This window comes from Pinus tabuliformis, chromosome 1_1 (assembly GCF_031772625.1).
Source record: "Pinus tabuliformis cultivar Carrire ecotype Pingquan chromosome 1_1, CPIR1, whole genome shotgun sequence".
Taxonomy (NCBI): Eukaryota; Viridiplantae; Streptophyta; class Pinopsida; order Pinales; family Pinaceae; genus Pinus; species Pinus tabuliformis.
The window spans coordinates 912,412,725-912,432,679 of record NC_142297.1 but is presented as its reverse complement, the minus strand read 5'-3'; positions in this window follow the sequence as shown (position 1 = coordinate 912,432,679).

Below are 19,955 nucleotides of genomic sequence, written 5' to 3'. Positions count from 1 at the left end.
TTTAACAAACCATTCAGCTAAGATCTGGTCCGGGATAAAAACTTTCACTAATCGCCTTCGACGCCTCCATTCATGGATATGATCGGAAATATAAGTGGACGTCGATTGCTTTAACGAAGTTAGTAACTCCGTGCCATTATCGTATCTGACCGGCAACTGAAAATGAGTTAAAAACGAGGTAGCTAACTGGCTAAAATTATAAAAAGAGGCCCGTGGTAGCTCAATATACCACTTGGCCGCAAGACCAATGAGAGTGCACTGGAAAAGACGTAAGCGGATCGAATCATCCGAGATGGAATTGGAGGCACACCAGAGGTGGTAAGTCATCACATGAGTCGATGGGTCCTCTCCAGACTTACCTTCGAACTTGGGAATATCACTGGGCAACTTATTTGGCATTGGCGGCCAAAACAGAAGATAATTGATTGGATCGTTCGTTAGGCGCGACAAGTCTGGTAAATCCAAAGTTGCGATAAACGGTAGTTGCCGATTAGGATCCCTAAAACTCTGGGTCACTATACCAGCTCCAGGAGAAGGATAACTAGGAATAGGAATCGCATTCGGGATATTGTATCCTCCTCGAAAACCAGGATTAATCGGACCGTACTGGGGTTGCTGTGGTTGTTGATAAGTGTACCCAAGATACGGTTGATACTGGTAAACTGGTTGCTGGATAGCAGGACCGAATTGGTACTGTCCATGGTACGGTTGATAAGTGAATTGTGGTTGACTTGTGACAACCGTAATTAAACCAGGTTGTCCTACAGGCATCTGAACCGTAGTTTGAATCGTGGATCCAGACGATGGTAAAGATGTCTGAGGAGTAGATACAGGGACAGTAGAAACCGGAGCTGTCGATACTCCAGAAGTAAGTGGGGTAGATTGAACAGATGTTGCGGTAGTTGCAGCAGTCGTTTGAGATGGAGTACGAGGCGAAATAGGCCCAGACTGAGAAACTATCGAAGGTACAGAAGTTTGAATATTAGACTGGACTGGTTGCTGGGGTGAACCAGAAACTAAGGGCTGTCCAACTTGAGATGACAACTGTACACTTGGCTGCAACACCTGTTGAACTTGTGATGGATCCCACACTATGTTTATTCCGGGGTATTGACCCATAACAGGTTGAGGATATTGAGATCCATAATCGGGTTCAGGGTAGGATTGATAATTGAAAGGCACATTTCCCGTACCTTGAACATAAGATTGACCTTGAGGTGGTTGGAAACCTTGACTCGAGTACTGACCTTGAGGCAGATACCCTTGAGGCATGTACTGATACTGGGGTTGACCTTGAGCTATAAATTGATATTGGGGTTGACCTTGGGGTACATATTGAGTCTGGGGTTGACCTTGAGGAATGTAATGTACCGTAGGCACATACTGTCCTTGAGGTTGCCCCCCAGATGCAAATTGTGTACCTTGAGGTTGCCCCCCAGGCGTTAATTGAGGCTGCCCCCCAGGCGGTAACTGGCCACCTTGAGGTTGAGAAGCGGGAATAGAACCTGACATCATAAGAATGTACTCTACGCTCAACGGCTTTTCACCATTGCTTCCAGCGAATACCCTCTGTTCAATGGGTTGAGGAGATGCTCCCGAAAAAGTACCAGCAAGTGATTGATACCCAGAGGGAACAAAAGGACCACCGTACAAAAAAGATTCAGGCGATTGAGTAAACATGGACGACTGACCTGACATATTTACGGGAGTATAAATACCTCTAGGTGGATAAGGAGCACGAGGTGGTGAAAAACTTAACCTTGAGTTGTCCAAATAATTAGTTAGAGAAAGATACCAAGTAGTACTTCTAGGTGGACTGTAAAAAATTGATTCACGCTCCCTTAGATCAATAGTAGGTTGATCTTCAGGGATAGGGATGCCTATTTCTTCTTCCGGAGCAAGTTCTTCAATAGCTATCAAACCAGAAGGAAGATTTTCGGTGATGACTCTTTCTACCCTAGGTGAATTAGGAGCACTAGAAGTTGGAGACACTAACCTCGATGTTGGAGTAACAGGTTCAGATATCTCGGGTTCTTCGCCTATATCACTAGTAGATGAAAAACTACCAGCAAGCTCGGAAACCGAAACAGCTTCAGGATTATAACCTGTTTCCAGAGTTTGGTAATCAGGATGAACAACCAATGACGACTCTCCTTCTTCAGGTGATCCTACTTTACTGCCACTAGGAGTTACAAGGACTTTCAAACCTTCGTAATGGCCCAGGACGTCTTCAGGAGGTTGGCCCCAAAGTCTATGGGACTTCCTCAACAAATCAGCCATGGTTACAACCTCAAGAGACTGGCCCCGAAGTCTACGGGACTGTCTTGGTAATTCAGCCACAGCTAAAAACTTTTAACTACTGCACACGCAAACAAAGTAAAATCTCAAAGCAAACTGCCTAAAGTCTCTAAAGAACCAAACAAATTCGAATCACACGCCTAAAGAATCTAGGGCGTCAAACCATACACAAACAGTAACCTTCCAGACCGAAAACACTAGTTGGTGATGAAATCCAACATCGCCGAATTCAGTACAGAAGTGGCGGGTGGAACAGTTACCCCGACAACCTGCTTAATGAATAGATTGGACCAAGTTCCTCCACTTTAACCGTCTCGAGTGAAGTGAACCCCCCAGAAAATCCAAGTGAGTCTAGCCGACGTCTGCTCCAGGTACAGTGGGATCTTCCCTCCACCGTCACCTTGGGTAGAACCCTAAAGATAATAGTCACTAAGGTCACCAACAACAACAAATATACCTGGGGGAACAGTCTACGATCCGATAGCACGCAAGGGCAGAGTAACAAGCTCAATCCCCTTGCCGGCTCCTTGACAATAATCCAAGGTTTACCGACAAGTGACCCCAGGCTCCTCGACAATGGTTAATCCAAGGTTTACCGTTTGTAGTACGTGCGTATCTGGCGTCGTTCCCAATGAAGGAGGATTGATTCCCTCACTGGTTCGGACACGATCTCGTGCTTCTCCTTTAAGAGGAGCTTTCCCAGAGTACAAATGTAACAGTTGGATTTATCCTACCACAAGATAAGCTACTTGTTTGGTTTTGCTGTCTTGGAGAGTTAATTACTCTCCTACTCCAAGACACTAGCCTGATCTATATTGGTGTTTCAGAGCCCTAGTAAATAAAAAGTTACTAAGTTGATTTTACTTTAAGCATTAATTTTTATGGCTTTTCTTTAGGACAAAAGGTAGCGGAGATGAAACTGATGGTGTGTAGACTCAACTCAAATCCACTAAAAAGATGCACCTAAGATGATTTAAACTATCTGTCCTTTTTAATGAATTCCCTAGCTAAGAGAGTTGGAGAATGCAAAATTTATAAAAACAACTTTCTTGGCAATGAAAATCAAAGAAACAATCTCTTTATCTTTTCCAAAGCACACAACACATGACCACTAATTATTTCACAAAAACTTCCTTTCTCTTTTCAAAGACTTCAAATGCTACTAAAACAAACTTTCCTCAAAAGAGATTTTGTATTTTTCCTATTTAACAAAGCATGTAAAACTAATTAACAAAAATCAATCTTAAGATCTATAAAAATCTAAGAGAAATTTATCAAAAAGCAAATCTAAGAGAAATTTACCTAAAAGCAAACCTAATGAGGTAAAAGCCTACAAAATATAATTCTAGGTTGTTTTACTCAGTTACAATTCAACCAAGGACTAATTCATGCAGAATCATAAACCAGTCAAAAACAAAAATAAAAAGCTTTTGTTCTTTTTCTTAAGAATGAAATTCACAGCTTAACCAACAAGCCTTCTCGAAATTCTGCAAAGAGACAACACAAAGGTAGGTTTCTCACAAAGGTGGATTTTACGAAAGGTCCGACTCCTAAGAAGACTGAAAAGACCAGGGAGATCCAAGGTGTTTACAACTTCTAAAGCCAAAGTCACTACAGGACCAATGCAAAAATCAAACCTAGGGCTAGAACTTCTATGAATTTCACTAAAACCCTTGATGCTAATGAAACAAGCTTAGATGAAAACTTTTGACAGGTAACCAGTGGATCTGGGCAGCAAAAACAAGCTATAAACAAAATCTAAAAGGCAAAAAGGAAAAAATTGAAATTTTCTAAAGTTTTGACAGGGTACGCAGGCAGCCTGTTTGCACAGGTGCGGCCACGCTCTGTGTACAAAGCCGAAGTGCGTACAGGTACGCACTGTGCTTAACGCAGAGGGTGCGTACTGCTCTCAAAATTAAGAAAAATAAAAACTAACTCAACCCTAAGCTATTCCACCCAAATTCACAGTCAATCAATCAAAAACTAGAAAGAAATCAAAGTTTCTCAAATTAAAGTATCAATCAAAAGAGAAATCAATCAAATCCATGGATTCCCCAGCGGAGTCACCATTTTGTCAGGCAGAAAGAGTCAATTTTGCGGACAAAACTGACCTCCCTAGAAGCTAAGGCTTTCTAGTGACAAACAAGACAATCAAGCACTATCTTTCCCTAAATATGCATTTAAAATAAAAGCAACCAGGTGTTTAAGGCTTACCTCTAGTCCAACGCTTGTTTGCAGCAGCCAAGCCTCTTCGATCCAGATGAGCTCCTTCTCCTTGAAGCCTGCATTCACTAACAAGCAAACGATTACATAGCACCTGAATAACTCATATAATAAAACATATTCATCATAAATACCAAGGAGTATATGAAACAAATTATATATAAGAACTTGTTGAGAAAAATGAACTTAATTGTATTAATTGGAAACAAAAGAAACCATTACAACCAGTGCCTTGGTGTTGTGCAGGTCCCTCCCAGGGTCCAGCAAGAGTTCTCCTTTACTTTGATCAGCTCACCCACTTCCAAATGAAGCTAAGAAAGGATTGGAATCTCTCCTCTCAAGCTCTATAAGGGAGTCCTAATTTCAGCAGCATCTACCCTTAGGAATGTTCAGCTTTCAACCTCCCCTCCCTCTGGCCCAATGCCTGTATTTATAATGCTTTGGAGGAAGTTAATCAGGTCCACCATCAATGGGATAAGCTCCTCTTTCAAAGGGGTAGCTCCCCTCTTCATGGGATAAGTTCCTTGTTCATTGGGATGCATGAACCATCTGGAGGCGCTCAATACACGTCAAACCATCTTCTAGAATGCTCTAGAATCGACCACAAGTAACTTTTTTTAAGTAAAACTTGCGCCTTTTGACCTTTACAGGAGTACGCACCCACCCCTTTACAGACAGAGCGTACAAGTACGCAGGTATTATGAACTTGAGGTGCGTACACGCAGGTAAGAGTAAGAGAAACTGCGTAACCAGAGTTATATTGACTTTTTAAAGACTTTCTCTCTTTTTTGGGGTTTGACATGAGGAGCAGAGGTATAAGACTTGCCAAGGAGGATAGTATGACTATTGATGGAGCCATACTGACTGCAAATAGTCATGGTGACAAATTTTAGTGTAACACTTGCTAAAGCATTCTTATAAAGATTTTTATTTGTAATTTTAAGTCTCTTTGATTTTCTTATATTCTTCCATGAATCTTTAAATTTTTATTTCTCCTATTAAAAATATGTCTTATGAATGTTTTCAACAAGTTATCATACATTAATAGTTCTTTTCTTGCAAGTTAAATTGAATGATTTTGCTTATTTTAGCATTTTAGGCAATTTTTATACGCTCTAGTAGGGCTTTGCCAAAGTTAGTGGGCTTTTAACTTGATTTAATTGCCAAAACAACCACTAAACTCATTGTTCCACCAAAATTTATCCTTTAGCCCCTTTCACTAGTTCCTTACCCTTTTTTCTTCCATAGGACTAGGTGTTGTGACCGTTGGCTAGCCCTTTAGGCACTAAACCTCTTTTTAAGCTTATGAGGGCTTATTTCCTTCATTAGCTCTCCATGCCTTTCCTGAATGTAGAACCATGTCTCCAACACTCAAAACTCGACGCCTTCGTTTGTGTGCCCTTTCAAAATCCTCTAGGTTCCTACTTACGAGCTTAGTTGTCTCGTGGGGCCCACCTTGCCTCAATCTCATTGGTTGTCAATGATCCTTGTTAGTGCTAATATGTCCATGCCTCGTTAGTCTTCTCGTTGATTCTTCTGGGCTAGCTCCTATGGGCTAAGTTCTCTAGAAAGGCCCACCTGCTCTAATCCTGAGCCAATAGCAAAGCACCCGAGCTAGGTTGTCTCTGACGTTGCCCATGTCATCCTAATGCCTAGTTAACCCGTTAATTTTCTCTTCACTGCTAAAAAAACTTTTGGGCTCTAACAAACAAGATGACGACATGCTGATGTGACTTGTGCCATGTGTCATCTTGTGATTGGTCCACGTGTCACTCAAAAATGGGCCATTCGAGTACCCAAAAACAATGAATCTTCCTACCACATGTCCATCTCTGATTGGGCCACATCATGCTGCCATCATCAACCTTCATCATGTTTTGTGGACCAATCAAATTTTTCTAGTTGTCCTTCTATTAGAGAGGAGAGGTGTAACCACCCCTCCAAATATTTACCCACTTTTACAAGCTTCGAGGGTAACTGTGAGGTTAAGTGCCACTATGACATGAACCGACCTCCAAGTTCCAGTTATGGAAGTGATGCCTACAAACCGACAACTTACTAATATCCCTCAGGAGCACTAGATCACTGAGAAGTCATTCCACAAGCTCTGAGGACCATATCCTGAGTTGGAAGTGCCTTTTCATAAGCCTAACCCCCAACTACGCTTATAAGCCCGCTTCCATGCTAAATTAATAGTGGTCAATAGCAAATGGAATCTTATAGCTTTGCTTTGGCAAGAACTAATAAATTGAGATGTAAAGTGGATAAGTTATTTAGGCATGAATTTTGGTGGGTAGTAACTACTAGTAAGTCCACACATTTACAATTTTACTCCCACATAAGTGTCAAGAAAAACATAAATAATGGTGGGAAGTGACTTTTGGTAAGTATATTTATTTAAATTGTATTCCTATCCATTTTTTATGCAAAGACTTGCTTAAATTATGGTGGGAAGTAATTTATGATAAATATGTTATTTACCTGAGTATTAGTTATTATCAAGAATTTTATTTTGATTTTCCTACAAAGCTTTAAAAAAAATTACTACACAAATATTTAAAAATCATGCTTGAATATTGCAACCATATCCATAAATTGAAACAATATCCATAAATTATGGCATAAAATATCCACATGGCATTATATTGTGCAAAAGCTACAATAATACCTTTAAATTATGGTCCAATTAAATGTTTGAAAATTAGTTTTTTAAATAATATTGAAAACTAAATATTTAATTTTGAAAATTAAACATTATAAGCTGCATTGGTTAATGCTAAACTAAGAATATAATAATTATAATAATAATAATTATAAATGGAACTTTTCTTAATAAAAATTAAGTGGAACTTTTCATTACAAAATTGGTAATATTTTCCTTTAAAAATTGTTTCCTAATTTTTTATTATATAAAAACTCTTTTATTGGAAAAAAATCCATACTTAAACAAAAATATATCTTACTGCTTTGTATTTATTTATCTCAAAGTTTCACATAAATGTAATCTTAACTCTACCTCAAATTTTACATAAATAGAATTTTAGTTTTCAAAATACATACAATAGCACAGAGAACCCACTTGTTTTTAATTAAAAGATATTTTAAACAAGAATGTTAACATTAGTTAGAGTGAATCAATTAACATACTAGAAAACTCATTTACACGGGCCATATTTTAATTGTGTCCAATACAATTTGAAACTAAGGATACTACATTAACCTTCACTGTGGAATACACCATTTTCTTTGTACTCTTCTTTTCAGTGATATTTCATGCTTTTTCTTTAGTGACACTTGTAATGTCATCTTGTCCACTATAGTCATGTATAGTTGTTGGATATCATAGAAATTGTTGGATATCTTAGAAAACGATGTTGAATCGCTCCTCTCAGTGCTTTGGGATACTTTTCTTCAACATTACAAATTATGCTTGTAACAAGCACCCAAGTAATCATAGCTGTTTATGTAATAAATATTCCATCCATATGAATTTCCATTTCATAGTTGTACTATATATATTTAATACAAAATAAGGTGTGCAAATCACCCAATATTATGTGTGTAAATACATATTTTCTCCACATAGTGGCCATGCGTAAAATTTAATTGATGGAACCCAAACATTTTTTTTTTAAAATAGAACCCAAACATATATTTCCTTCTTGATCATATATATCACATATCATGAATCTTTCACAACATATTCACTCTGTTCACCACTTTGTTGTTTCACTTATCTTTACAAGCCTAGGCATCCCTTTCTCTACTAAAAAATTCCTTAGGCAATACATCTTCCTAAGGCTTTGATGTGCAGGAAGGGTGAAATTTATAAAGCCTCATTGCTAAGGCATCCCATTAACAATCTCTAATAAACATTAATTTACAAAAAAACAAGGCATACCATATTTTTCCAATATCATCATATTAACACCCCTCCATAATGGTTTCCAACTTCAAGAACTACTATATGTCCTTACTGGACATCCCCATCATTTAATATATATCATACACATAAAATTACCTTCATATGTCATCATACAATTTTTCTATTGGAAATTTTAAATATGTTTCATGCATAAACATATTTATGAGATTATGCATGTTGATTTCATGCTTATAAGATCCTTCTCATAATGCTTGTACTTTCTTCTCTTTATTATGGGCTTACATTCATTACCATATCCAAGACAATTCGGCAAAACTCTCTTTCAACCAAACAAGCTCTTAGCACTAAAAAAATGCATAATCTTTTATTACAATATAATAGCACATGAAGTGATACTAGAATATGTCACAACAACAATTCAATCATCTTTAACTATCAACATATTAAATGTAATGAAATTGTTGAAAATAGCAACAAGAAATGCTAAAAATAGAAGTGCTAAAAATAGCACTGCTATAAATAGCAATTTGGGTACCAGTGCTGGATAGAGCAACAGGGAATGAAAAATGGAAGTGCTAAAAAAGCATTGCTATTTTTAGCAGTTCAGGATGGATTCCTATTTTAGTCGGTCCCTAAACTAAAATAGTGAAGTAAAATTCAAATTTGATCTTAGCAACAGTTTGAAAATAAATTAATTAATTCACCATGAGTTAATTAGTTGTGAAAAATCAAACATGAAGTCTAGGTGAGCACATGAAACAATTTCTCCATTAATTGATGGATTTATCCATTAGTTAAAGAGATAAGGATGAGTTCTAATTTGAGTTGTAATTAGTTTGCTCAGTTAATTGAGTCAAGTCTAGTTAGATTGATTTAAATAGTTTGTTTAAATTAATGTGAGTTCAGTTAGTTAATGCATGCTTGCATATAACTGCTGCACTTTAGATAACTGAATATTCTCTCATGAATAACTCATGCATGTTAGTTTAGTCAGAGACCTAGTTGGGATCAGAGGAGGGACAATGTACTATTAGTTGGATGAACTTTTCCTATAAAGGAAACTCATCCATATAGAAGGAATTATCTCCTTTAGGTTTGTGTAGTTATTTCAGAGGTCAGAGCAGTGTGTGAGGGATTATTACACACAGGTGGTAGCTTGAGGACCAAGGAGAAACTACGCAAAGAAATAGTGTTGTTGGGAAAAGTATCCAATTCAGAATGCCCCTATCCCACTCTAAGCGGTGATAGTGCCTTAGCAACAAACAAGGAAAACCATCTGAGTATTCTTCTTTATGAGATGTAAATAGAGAAAGAAGGATGCAACTAACCGGTGTCTTCCGCTAGTTCGCCGATCCAATCACTCTCTCTTTTGTTCGCTTCCCGCTACCTGCTCTTTCACTGGTCCAGCTTCACCCAGTTCCTGCAAGATCACAAGAGAGGAAAACTACACAAAAGACATAGATTCACATTCATAACTAGTTTAGGATCAGATGTAAACTAAATATGCAAATACAACAAAACATCATTGAAATACAAGCATATAGGAGAAACTCAAATAGCTTTATTGATATGATAACAAGGTTCAAGAGGAGATACAACCAAATGAGTCCCGATCCAGCATCTACCTCCCAGCAAAGGAATCCCTTCCTCTCCTCCAACAAAGCATAAATCACCCAATGTACTAATCTCGATCTCAAACCAACAGCAATTCTCTGCAAAGTACAAAATTCCAGCCCCCAGAACCTCTGGGTGAGAGATCCATATATAGATGTGAGCAGAGAGGATGAGTCAGCTCATGTTTTGACTTGTGGCTTCTCTCTGTCAGTTCTTGCTTCCACTTGGAGGTTGTGAACCTCTTACTCATCACTTGGTCGAATTCATTGAGGCAAGTGTCATTGAGAAAGATTCTGGAAGCTTCCAGGGTCTTTCCACCTCGTTGAATGAACTTTCCATTTGTCATTTCCCGCTCAGCGCACCCTGGTAGTGCTTCTACCTGCGTTGCAGTGCAACTGGCCAGTGTAACCTCTGCATTTCAACGCAGGCAGCTAGTGGAGCTACTGAATTGATCTTGATTTGACCATTTCTGAGTGATTTTTGGTGGAGAACTTCTGGGAGAAGCTGTCTTTGGTTGACCTTGTTCCTTTAGGGGTAGGAACAACTCTTTTAGGGACTTTGGATCCCTTGGATTATGGACATTTCATGCTCAATGCTGTAAGGCACAAAAATGTCTATAACAGTTGCCCCCTAAAGTATGAGGCCGTTTATCGGGTGAAATGCCTTATTAGGAGGATCCAAAGTTCTTCCAATGCTGGGAGGAGACCTGTAATAAGATACAATACAATACATTATTTTTCATACTGCTTTTATAATCTAGCTGAGGCGGGCATTCCCATGCTCAGCTTTATAAATTCATTTTTCTGTACATAGAACAGACAATCGTCTGATGGTAGACTGATGATTTTGATGAAATCATCATCCTTTTGGTAGGATGATTATCTGTTGTAATGCTGTACATGTCAATGTCTTTATTTTTCCTGAATATATATCGCAGCCCGGATGGATGAAACTAGATCCGGGGTTTTCAATCTCATTCGATCTTCACTCTAAGTACAAGTCGATCCATGTGAGAAATGTTCTGAAGTCGAACATGGAAAGACATTGCTTGATTACCAGTCAATGATGTAAACTGTGAACAAGCGCGAGAGGAACCGATAATGATAATGACCCTCAAGGTACTGCAGTACAATTCACGTGGTGTGAATAAAGGACTTGGCGTCGAACACCACGCAAAATCTTTCGGTTGAAGGTCATTGATGTATACCTGACGCCGGAAGTGAGAAACTTGCCATTGAGGCATGCAAGCTTCAAAGTACTGAAGGGGTTGTTCCTAGATCAACTTCTTGGATAATGAGCTGATGTCGACAAGAAGCGATCTGTCAAAGGAGGGCTTTAATGTATCCCACATCAGTGACACGGAACGGAGCAAATGATTTTGATGGAGGTGAAAACGATCTGATGATATATGGTTCAGGGTGGCGGTCATGAAAGGATGAAGGATAATGTATGGTAGTGGATGGGACACGGTGGACTTCTCCGGATGACTTCTCTTGAACATATCGGCGACACTTGTTTGATGGATTGGTAGCATTTACCCCAAAGGTGGATGGTATGGCGAGACCATGGCGATGTGACCGGTGGATGAAACAACCCAACCCGACTTAGGCACGGAGTGGAAGTGTCATGTTCAAGAGCGACTTGCTACCAATAAAAGTTCTTTGAGTTTCTCCCAATTTTTCCCCAGTCATTTCTGACCAGTACCTCTTTATTTTTGTTAAGCTTGAGGAGGATAACATATGCTTGTTCTATAATTTGCCCTTCTGGCAAACCCATCGCTATGTTTTAACGAGCCTAGCGATAGTGAAACTCGTTCTCGTCTAAAGACAAGTTTGTCGCTATTAATGTTTTTTAACGAGTTTAACGACAAAGATAACTCGGTCCCTTTTCATTTTTAGAGAGTCTAAAAAGGTACGTAAAGATAACTCCAAAGCTCCTTTTTCGTCATCTAATCCCTTAAGTCTGAAAAAGTATAAAACAATATAGAAGGGATGGATTTTCGATAGCTTTAACGAGCCGAACAAAACAAGCGCTCGATCTTTTTGTGCAATAATCCCTTAGGTCCAAAAAGATTAAAATCTAGAGGAGGGATAGCACTTCTGGTCGCTTTAACGAGATGGAACGACAAAACTCGGCAATCTTTTCATATTTTACGAGTCAGATGAAAAGAGCTTAAAGAAGACTCGTCTTTTGAGGAACGAGTGATAAAACGGGTAGCAGTTGATTCCAGGTAATGGTTGGAATTTTCCAATCACGGCAGTGTCACAAGGATGGCTAAGTGAGATCACTCTTCGTAGCTGTTCCTCAAAATGGGTAAACAATCAAATGGAGGTGAATGATCGGCCAATGGAAAAGTGGAGGTGACGGTGCAAACATGACCAAGGCTTTAATGGCTGATAATGTTACATTCACGGTGGTTATTTACCGGAGGGTAGTTCATTTTTTAACGAGCTTAAACGCGGAAAAACACTGCTCGGTCTTATGTTTATTTTTTAACGAGCATGAACTATGTGCTAAAACTGCTTGATTAATCCAGTCATATGATAAGAATGTCTCAGGTAAGATTCCAATTTTTATGGAGCTTGCGCCTTACAAAACTTTGCTCCGGATCCTTTCTTTATGCAAGTTAGGAAACGGCTAACCCAAAAAACAGATAAATAACCGCTCTTTGCTTGCACTCCAAAAGGTTTGCATGCCCCCAGGTATAAAGTACGATTTCAAGGTTACCCCTACTTCACTTCCGCCAAAACATTTGTTTTACCGAGAGAGGCCTACCTCTTTCAGGTTACCAAAGATTGTCTCATTTGCGCAGCAAACAAAACATTTCTTCGGCAATGTCCACCGAGATGAACAAAGGTGAATGACGAAGCCCGCCGATTCACATAACTTTGACAAAAGAATCTTATTCTAGAACAACCCCTCTTCCAATCACGGACAGGGTACGGACTAGTCATATTCTCCCTCGGAAACCTACCCTATACCCAAAGTTTTCCTGCCGAAGCAGACCAGGACGCATGCCCCCTGGGTTCCGGGCATATGCTTCCGAATCACTCGTGCTCATCGGGAGGACGGACAGTGGGTTGAGACATTTCTTGCGTGAAGAGACCATTTAGGGATGGTATATGACTATTTCCGATGCGTGATCCCGGAAATGAAAGCTGGTCTACGAGCTTGACCACTCTTCCTTCGTGCGGAAAACACATTACTCTAAAGAGTGAGGAGACGATGGCTCCCATGCAATATATATAGTCTCGTCCAAGGAGTAGGTTATAATCCAAGGGTCCTTGAACGACCATCACGTTCATTTGAACGGTCTTCCCTTTCAATGTGATAGGCACATTGGGGAGGATCCCTAAAGGTCGACTGGTTCCTTTATCGAAGCCTGATAGATTCCTCATTTCAGGCAAAAGCACTGGTGAACCAAGCGCTTTCCAAGCAATAGAGGAAAGGATACTCACAGATGCCCCCTCATCAATGATGGTGCCAGCCATTACCATTCTGTATATTTGAACGATAATTCTGAATGGTATGCTGGCTGGCAAACGGGGTCTGCCTAGTTGGTTCCAGTCGAAGGATACAAATAGGTTGCTTGGTGGTGGGACCGAGTAGACGGCCGGATATCGCTCTGACGAACTTCCTTCCTGCGATAAAGGAATGGGTGCGTTGCCCCCGTGTTCATCGGAGTCTGTGTTGATGAAAAGAATCTGGATGGTGTCATCCTTATCCTCTTCAGTGACTGTATCATTCGAAGATAAATCCTCTGAAGGCAAGACCGGGTCAACTGCCGCCTTGACCTTTTGACTTTCATCTGGTATGGATTCAGTCGGTTTATCCTTAATGATAGACGCTTCAGCTGGCCACTTGAGCGGGCCAGCTGGATTCTCAACTAACGAAGGACTTGGCAAGAGTTTTTTATATCCAGGAGGAAGTCGTAACGGTGAAACCGGGCGATCTTCCAAGACTCTTTTAGCCTCATCTAAGAAGGGACAACGGTGGAGGGCATGGTTGCCTTCGCACAGTCTGCAGGGAGGTCTAGCCCTCCCTTTCTGTTCTGGAACTTCACTTTCGCTAGTTGGCGGTGTACTTTCAACATGACTATCAGATGTTGACGACACCAAATTGTGCAAATGGGGAGACCTGTCCCTTAGTATCCGAGGGATACAAGGACAATCTTTGTGAAAGTGGTCTCCCTTGAATATGACACATGGCGATTTAGGCCTGGTCAGTGCTGTGTGTGGATTTTCATCAGACGACACTTGTTTTCCCTTATTTGCCTTTGGCTGCTTCTTCTTTTTCTCTTTCTTCTTCTTTTCCTTCTTCTCCTTAGGAACTTGGTTTTTAGATTTACCAGTTCCGTCACGCGAAGAGGAAGGAAGGGAGGAAGATTTATAGGAAGTAGAAGGTTGGTGGGAAATTCTGGACTCGTCTAATTGTTGATTCGATTTTTCAGGAGTAGTGGTGTTCTGAACGACATTGGTTGAGAAGAGCCAGACTGGCAGGCCAATTTTCAGTCCTGGAAGCGACAATGTGGCCATATGGGGCGCACCAACATCTCCCCAAGAGGAGAAGGGACTAGGATTTCCACCAAGGGGAATTCCTTGGTTGGTGGGCTCCATTTTCTCAACCTAAAGACCAACGCAGGAAAAAGGTGTGATTGTTCCGTTTAAAATAAATTTTGACAACGCTTAGACACAACTTGCTTTTTCAATTTTAAAGAGTCGAGAAAAAGCTAAAGATGACTCTAGTCTCCTTCGATGTTTTAACGAGCCCAAAGTGACAAATGCTCGGATGGACTTTTTCCGTTATAGAGTTTGAAAAATGCCAAAAGGAACTGCTCTGGAGTTCTAGGTAGAGGGTGTGCCAAACTTTTCGCAAAACCGCAGAATACTTTTTAGGGTACGGGCGGTCAATCTTCCTGAATGTTGTGTTCAGTGCATTGCGATTAGTAGGGCGGCCAACATGGCTTCCTATGGATAAAGGTTATATTCCTATAGGGGTCTCCCAATATATACGCGACGGTACGTGGGAGCACAATCCGTACTGGCACTTATCGTCTCTCAGGAGGAATCACCCAACCATCAGTGAGGCGACCAGTGACCAGGTTTTACGACGCCGGAACACGTCTCTAGCCTAGACCTCTATGTTGTGCGTTATGTTACAAAGCGTTGTTAAGTTCATTCAATTTATTTTAGGTTGATCTTTCTTAGAAGTTTGCCTTTTTGGATCACCACGAGATGTATGATACAATTCCTAAATGCAGTCTAAAGATGATAAGCAAGCTTTTATATCTTTTCAACAATGAAAATCCTAGCTACAAGGGGAAAAGAAAGACACCATCTTTTCTCAAAGAGCATAGAGCACACAGTAATGCACTTTTCCCTAAATCAACATACAAACTGTCAAAATGCAAATGCACATATGCATGTATTTGTTTTCACTTTCTTAATATTGATGCCTAAAAAGAAAGCTGTTATACAAATTTGAATTCGATTTCAAGTGAAAAACACAAACAAGTTCCTTTTTCGAAATCAAAAATACGATTACGACACTTTATGATTTACTTGTTTCGACACTTGAAATGCATAAATTCAAACCAAAAGACAAAAGTAAAAGCTAAATCAACTGTGAACAGCAAACAAACTCACTCCTAAGATCAAAACGACACTTACGACAGGTCTAGATCTAAGGGCGACAGTATGACTAGTTTACTTTTGTAATGGGAAACTGCAAATGATGTAACAAATACACAAAGAACAAATACAGTTTCTTTATACAACCGAGGTGGAATTGAGGCAAAGAAAAGGGGTTTCAGATAGGTACACTGACTGATAACAGGCTGCAAAAAACAGAGATAAAACTGAGCAAAAGGAAGCAGGGAACCACAGCTGCACAAGGCAAAGACTGATCAGCGCACTCCCAACACAGAGGTTTTGACATTCAGCGTAGGTAGCCTTCACGGGACCTGCGTTGAAATGCAGAACCTCTTCACAGAGTCTGCGCTGAAGCAGAAACGAGATTTGTTTCTGGGTTCTGGGTTACGGTTTGCAGTTTGATCTACAGTTTTTGGTCAGATAAAAGCTATCAATTAGGTACAATTAGGAGGATGATTTATAGGAGGACTAAGATCTATCACAAAGGGCTGTTAGAGCACTTGTGGATCAGCTGTTCAGATCATAAACAGGCCCAGTGAGTGGACTAGAGTAGCTGCTCTCTACTTTGCATTTGTAGATGGCAAATGCAGTTCGATTCGGCACTCTTGAGTTTATGAAATGAATAGCAATAGAAACACAAGTAAACTAACAAGATACTCTCCCCAATGGAGTCGCCAATTTGTTGTTGGGAAAAGTATCCAATTCGGAATTCCCCTATCCCACTCTAAGAGGTGATAGTGCCTTAGCAACAAACAAGGAAAACCATCTGAGTATTCTTCTTTATGAGATGTAAATAGAGAAAGAAGGATGCAACTAACCGGTGTCTTCCGCTAGTTCGCCGATCCAATCACTCTCTCTTTTGTTCGCTTCCCGCTACCTGCTCTTTCACTGGTCCAGCTTCACCCAGTTCCTGCAAGATCACAAGAGAGGAAAACTACACAAAAGACATAGATTCACATTCATAACTAGTTTAGGATCAGATGTAAACTAAATATGCAAATACAACAAAACATCATTGAAATACAAGCATATAGGAGAAACTCAAATAGCTTTATTGATATGATAACAAGGTTCAAGAGGAGATACAACCAAATGAGTCCCGATCCAGCATCTACCTCCCAGCAAAGGAATCCCTTCCTCTCCTCCAACAAAGAATAAATCACCCAATGTACTAATCTCAATCTCAAACCAACAGCAATTGTCTGCAAAGTACAAAATTCCAGCCCCAGAACGTCTGGGTGAGAGATCCATATATAGATGTGAGCAGAGAGGATGAGTCAGCTCATGTTTTGACTTGTGGCTTCTCTCTGTCAGTTCTTGCTTCCACTTGGAGGTTGTGAACCTCTTACTCATCACTTGGTCGAATTCATTGAGGCAAGTGTCATTGAGAAAGATTTTGGAAGCTTTCAGGGTCTTTCCACCTCGTTGAATGAACTTGCCATTTGTCATTTCCCGCTCAGCGCACCCTGGTAGTGCTTCTACCTGCGTTGCAGTGTAACTGGCCAGTGTAACCACTGCATTTCAACGCAGACAGCTAGTGGAGCTACTGAATTGATCCTGATTTGACCATTTCTGAGTGATTTTTGGTGGAGAACTTCTGGGAGAAGCTGTCTTTGGTTGACCTTGTTCCTTTAGGGGTAGGAACAACTCTTTTAGGGACTTTGGATCCCTTGGATTATGGACATTTCATGCTCAATGCTGTAAGGCACAAAAATTTCTATAACAGTTGCCCCCTAAAGTATGAGGCCGTTTATCGGGTGAAATGCTTTATTAGGAGGATCCGAAGTTCTTCCAATGCTGGGAGGAGACCTGTAATAAGATACAATACAATACATTATTTTTCATACTGCTTTCATAATCTAGCTGAGGCGGGCATTCCCATGCTCAGCTTTATAAATTCATTTTTCTGTACATAGAACAGACAATCGTCTGATGGTAGACTGATGATTTTGATGAAATCATCATCCTTTTGGTAGGATGATTATCTGCTGTAATGTTGTACATTTCAATGTCTTTATTTTTCCTGAATATATATCGCAGCCTGGATGGATGAAACTAGATCCGAGGTCTTCAATCTCATTCGATCTTCACTCTAAGTACAAGTCGATCCATGTGAGAAATGTTCTGAAGTCGAACATGGAAAGACATTGCTTGATTACCAATCAATGATGTAAACTGTTAACAAGCGCGAGAGGAATCACCGATAATGATAATGACCCTCAAGGTACTGTAGTACAATTCACGTGGTGTGAATAAAGGACTTGGCGTTGAACACCACGCAAAATCTTTCGGTCGAAGGTCATTGATGTATACCTGTCGCCGGAAGTGAGAAACTTGCCATTGAGGCATGCAAGCTTCAAAGTACTGAAGGGGTTGTTCCTAGATCAACTTCTTGGATAATGAGCTGATGTCGACAAGAAGTGATCTGTCAAAGGAGGGCCTTAATGTATCCCACATCAGTGACACGGAACAGAGCAAATGATTTTGATGGAGGTGAAAACGATATGATGATATATGGTTCAGGGTGGCGGTCATGAAAGGATGAAGGATAATGTATGGTAGTGGATGGGACACGGTTGACTTCTCTGGATGACTTCTCTTGAACATATCGGCGACACTTGTTTGATGGATTGGTAGCATTTACCCCAAAGGTGGATGGTATGGTGAGACCATGGCGATGTGACCAGTGGATGAAACAACCCAACCCGACTCAGGCACGGAGTGGAAGTGTCATGTTCAAGAGCGACTTGCTACCAATAAAAGTTCTTTGAGTTTCTCCCAATTTTTCCCTAGTAATTTCTGACCAGTACCTCTTTATTTTTGTCAAGCTTGAGGAGGATAACATATGCTTGTTCTATAATTTGCCCTTCGGGCAAACCCATCGCTATGTTTTAACGAGCCTAGCGATAGTGAAACTCGTTCTCGTCTAAAGACAAGTTTGCCGCTATTAATGTTTTTTAACGAGTTTAACGACAAAGATAACTCGGTCCCTTTTCATTTTTAGAGAGTCTAAAAAGGTACGTAAAGATAACTCCAAAGTTCCTTTTTCGTCATCTAATCCCTTAAGTCCGAAAAAGTATAAAACAATACAGAAGGGATGGATTTTCGATAGTTTTAACGAGCCGAACAAAACAAGCGCTCGATCTTTTTGTGCAATAATCCCTTAGGTCCAAAAAGATTAAAATCTAGAGGAGGGATAGCACTTCCGGTCGCTTTAACGAGATGGAAGGCCAAAACTCGGCAATCTTTTCATATTTTATGAGTCAGATGAAAAGAGCTTAAAGAAGACTCGTCTTTTGAGGAACGAGTGATAAAACGGGTAGCAGTTGATTCCAGGTAATGGTTGGAATTTTCCAATCACGGCAGTGTCACAAGGATGGCTAAGTGAGATCACTCTTCGTAGCTATTCCTCAAAATGGGTAAACAATCAAATGGAGGTGAATGATCGGCCAATGGAAAAGTGGAGGTGACGGTGCAAACATGACCAAGGCTTTAATGGCTGATAATGTTACATTCACGGTGGTTATTTATCGGAGGGTAGTTCATTTTTTAACGAGCTTAAACGCGGAAAAACACTGCTCGGTCTTATGTTTATTTTTTAACGAGCATGAACTATGTGCTAAAACTGCTCGATTAATCCAGTCATATGATAAGAATGTCTCAGGTAAGATTCCAATTTTTATGGAGCTTGCGCCTTACAAAGCTTTGCTCCGGATCCTTTCTTTATGCAAGTTAGGAAACGGCTAACCCAAAAAACAGATAAATAACCGCTCTTTGCTTGCACTCCAAAAGGTTTGCATGCCCCTAGGTATAAAGTACGATTTCAAGGTTACCCCTACTTCACTTCCGCTAAAACATTTGTTTTACCGAGAGAGGCCTACCTCTTTCAGGTTACCAAAGATTGTCTCATTTTTGCAACAAACAAAACATTTCTTCGGCAATGTCCACCGAGATGAACAGAGGTGAATGACGAAGCCCGCCGATTCACATAACTTTGACAAAAGAATCTTATTCTAGAACAACCCCTCTTCCAATCACGGATGGGGTACGGACTAGTCATATTCTCCCGCGGAAACCTACCCTATACCCAAAGTTTTCCTGCCGAAGCAGACCAGGATGCATGCCCCCTGGGTTCCGGTCATATCCTTCCGAGTCACTCGCGCTCATCGGGAGGACGGACCGTGGGTTGAGACATTTCTTGCGTGAAGAGACCATTTAGGGATGGTATATGACTATTTGCGATGCGTGATCCCGGAAATGAAAGGTGGTCTATGAGCTTGACC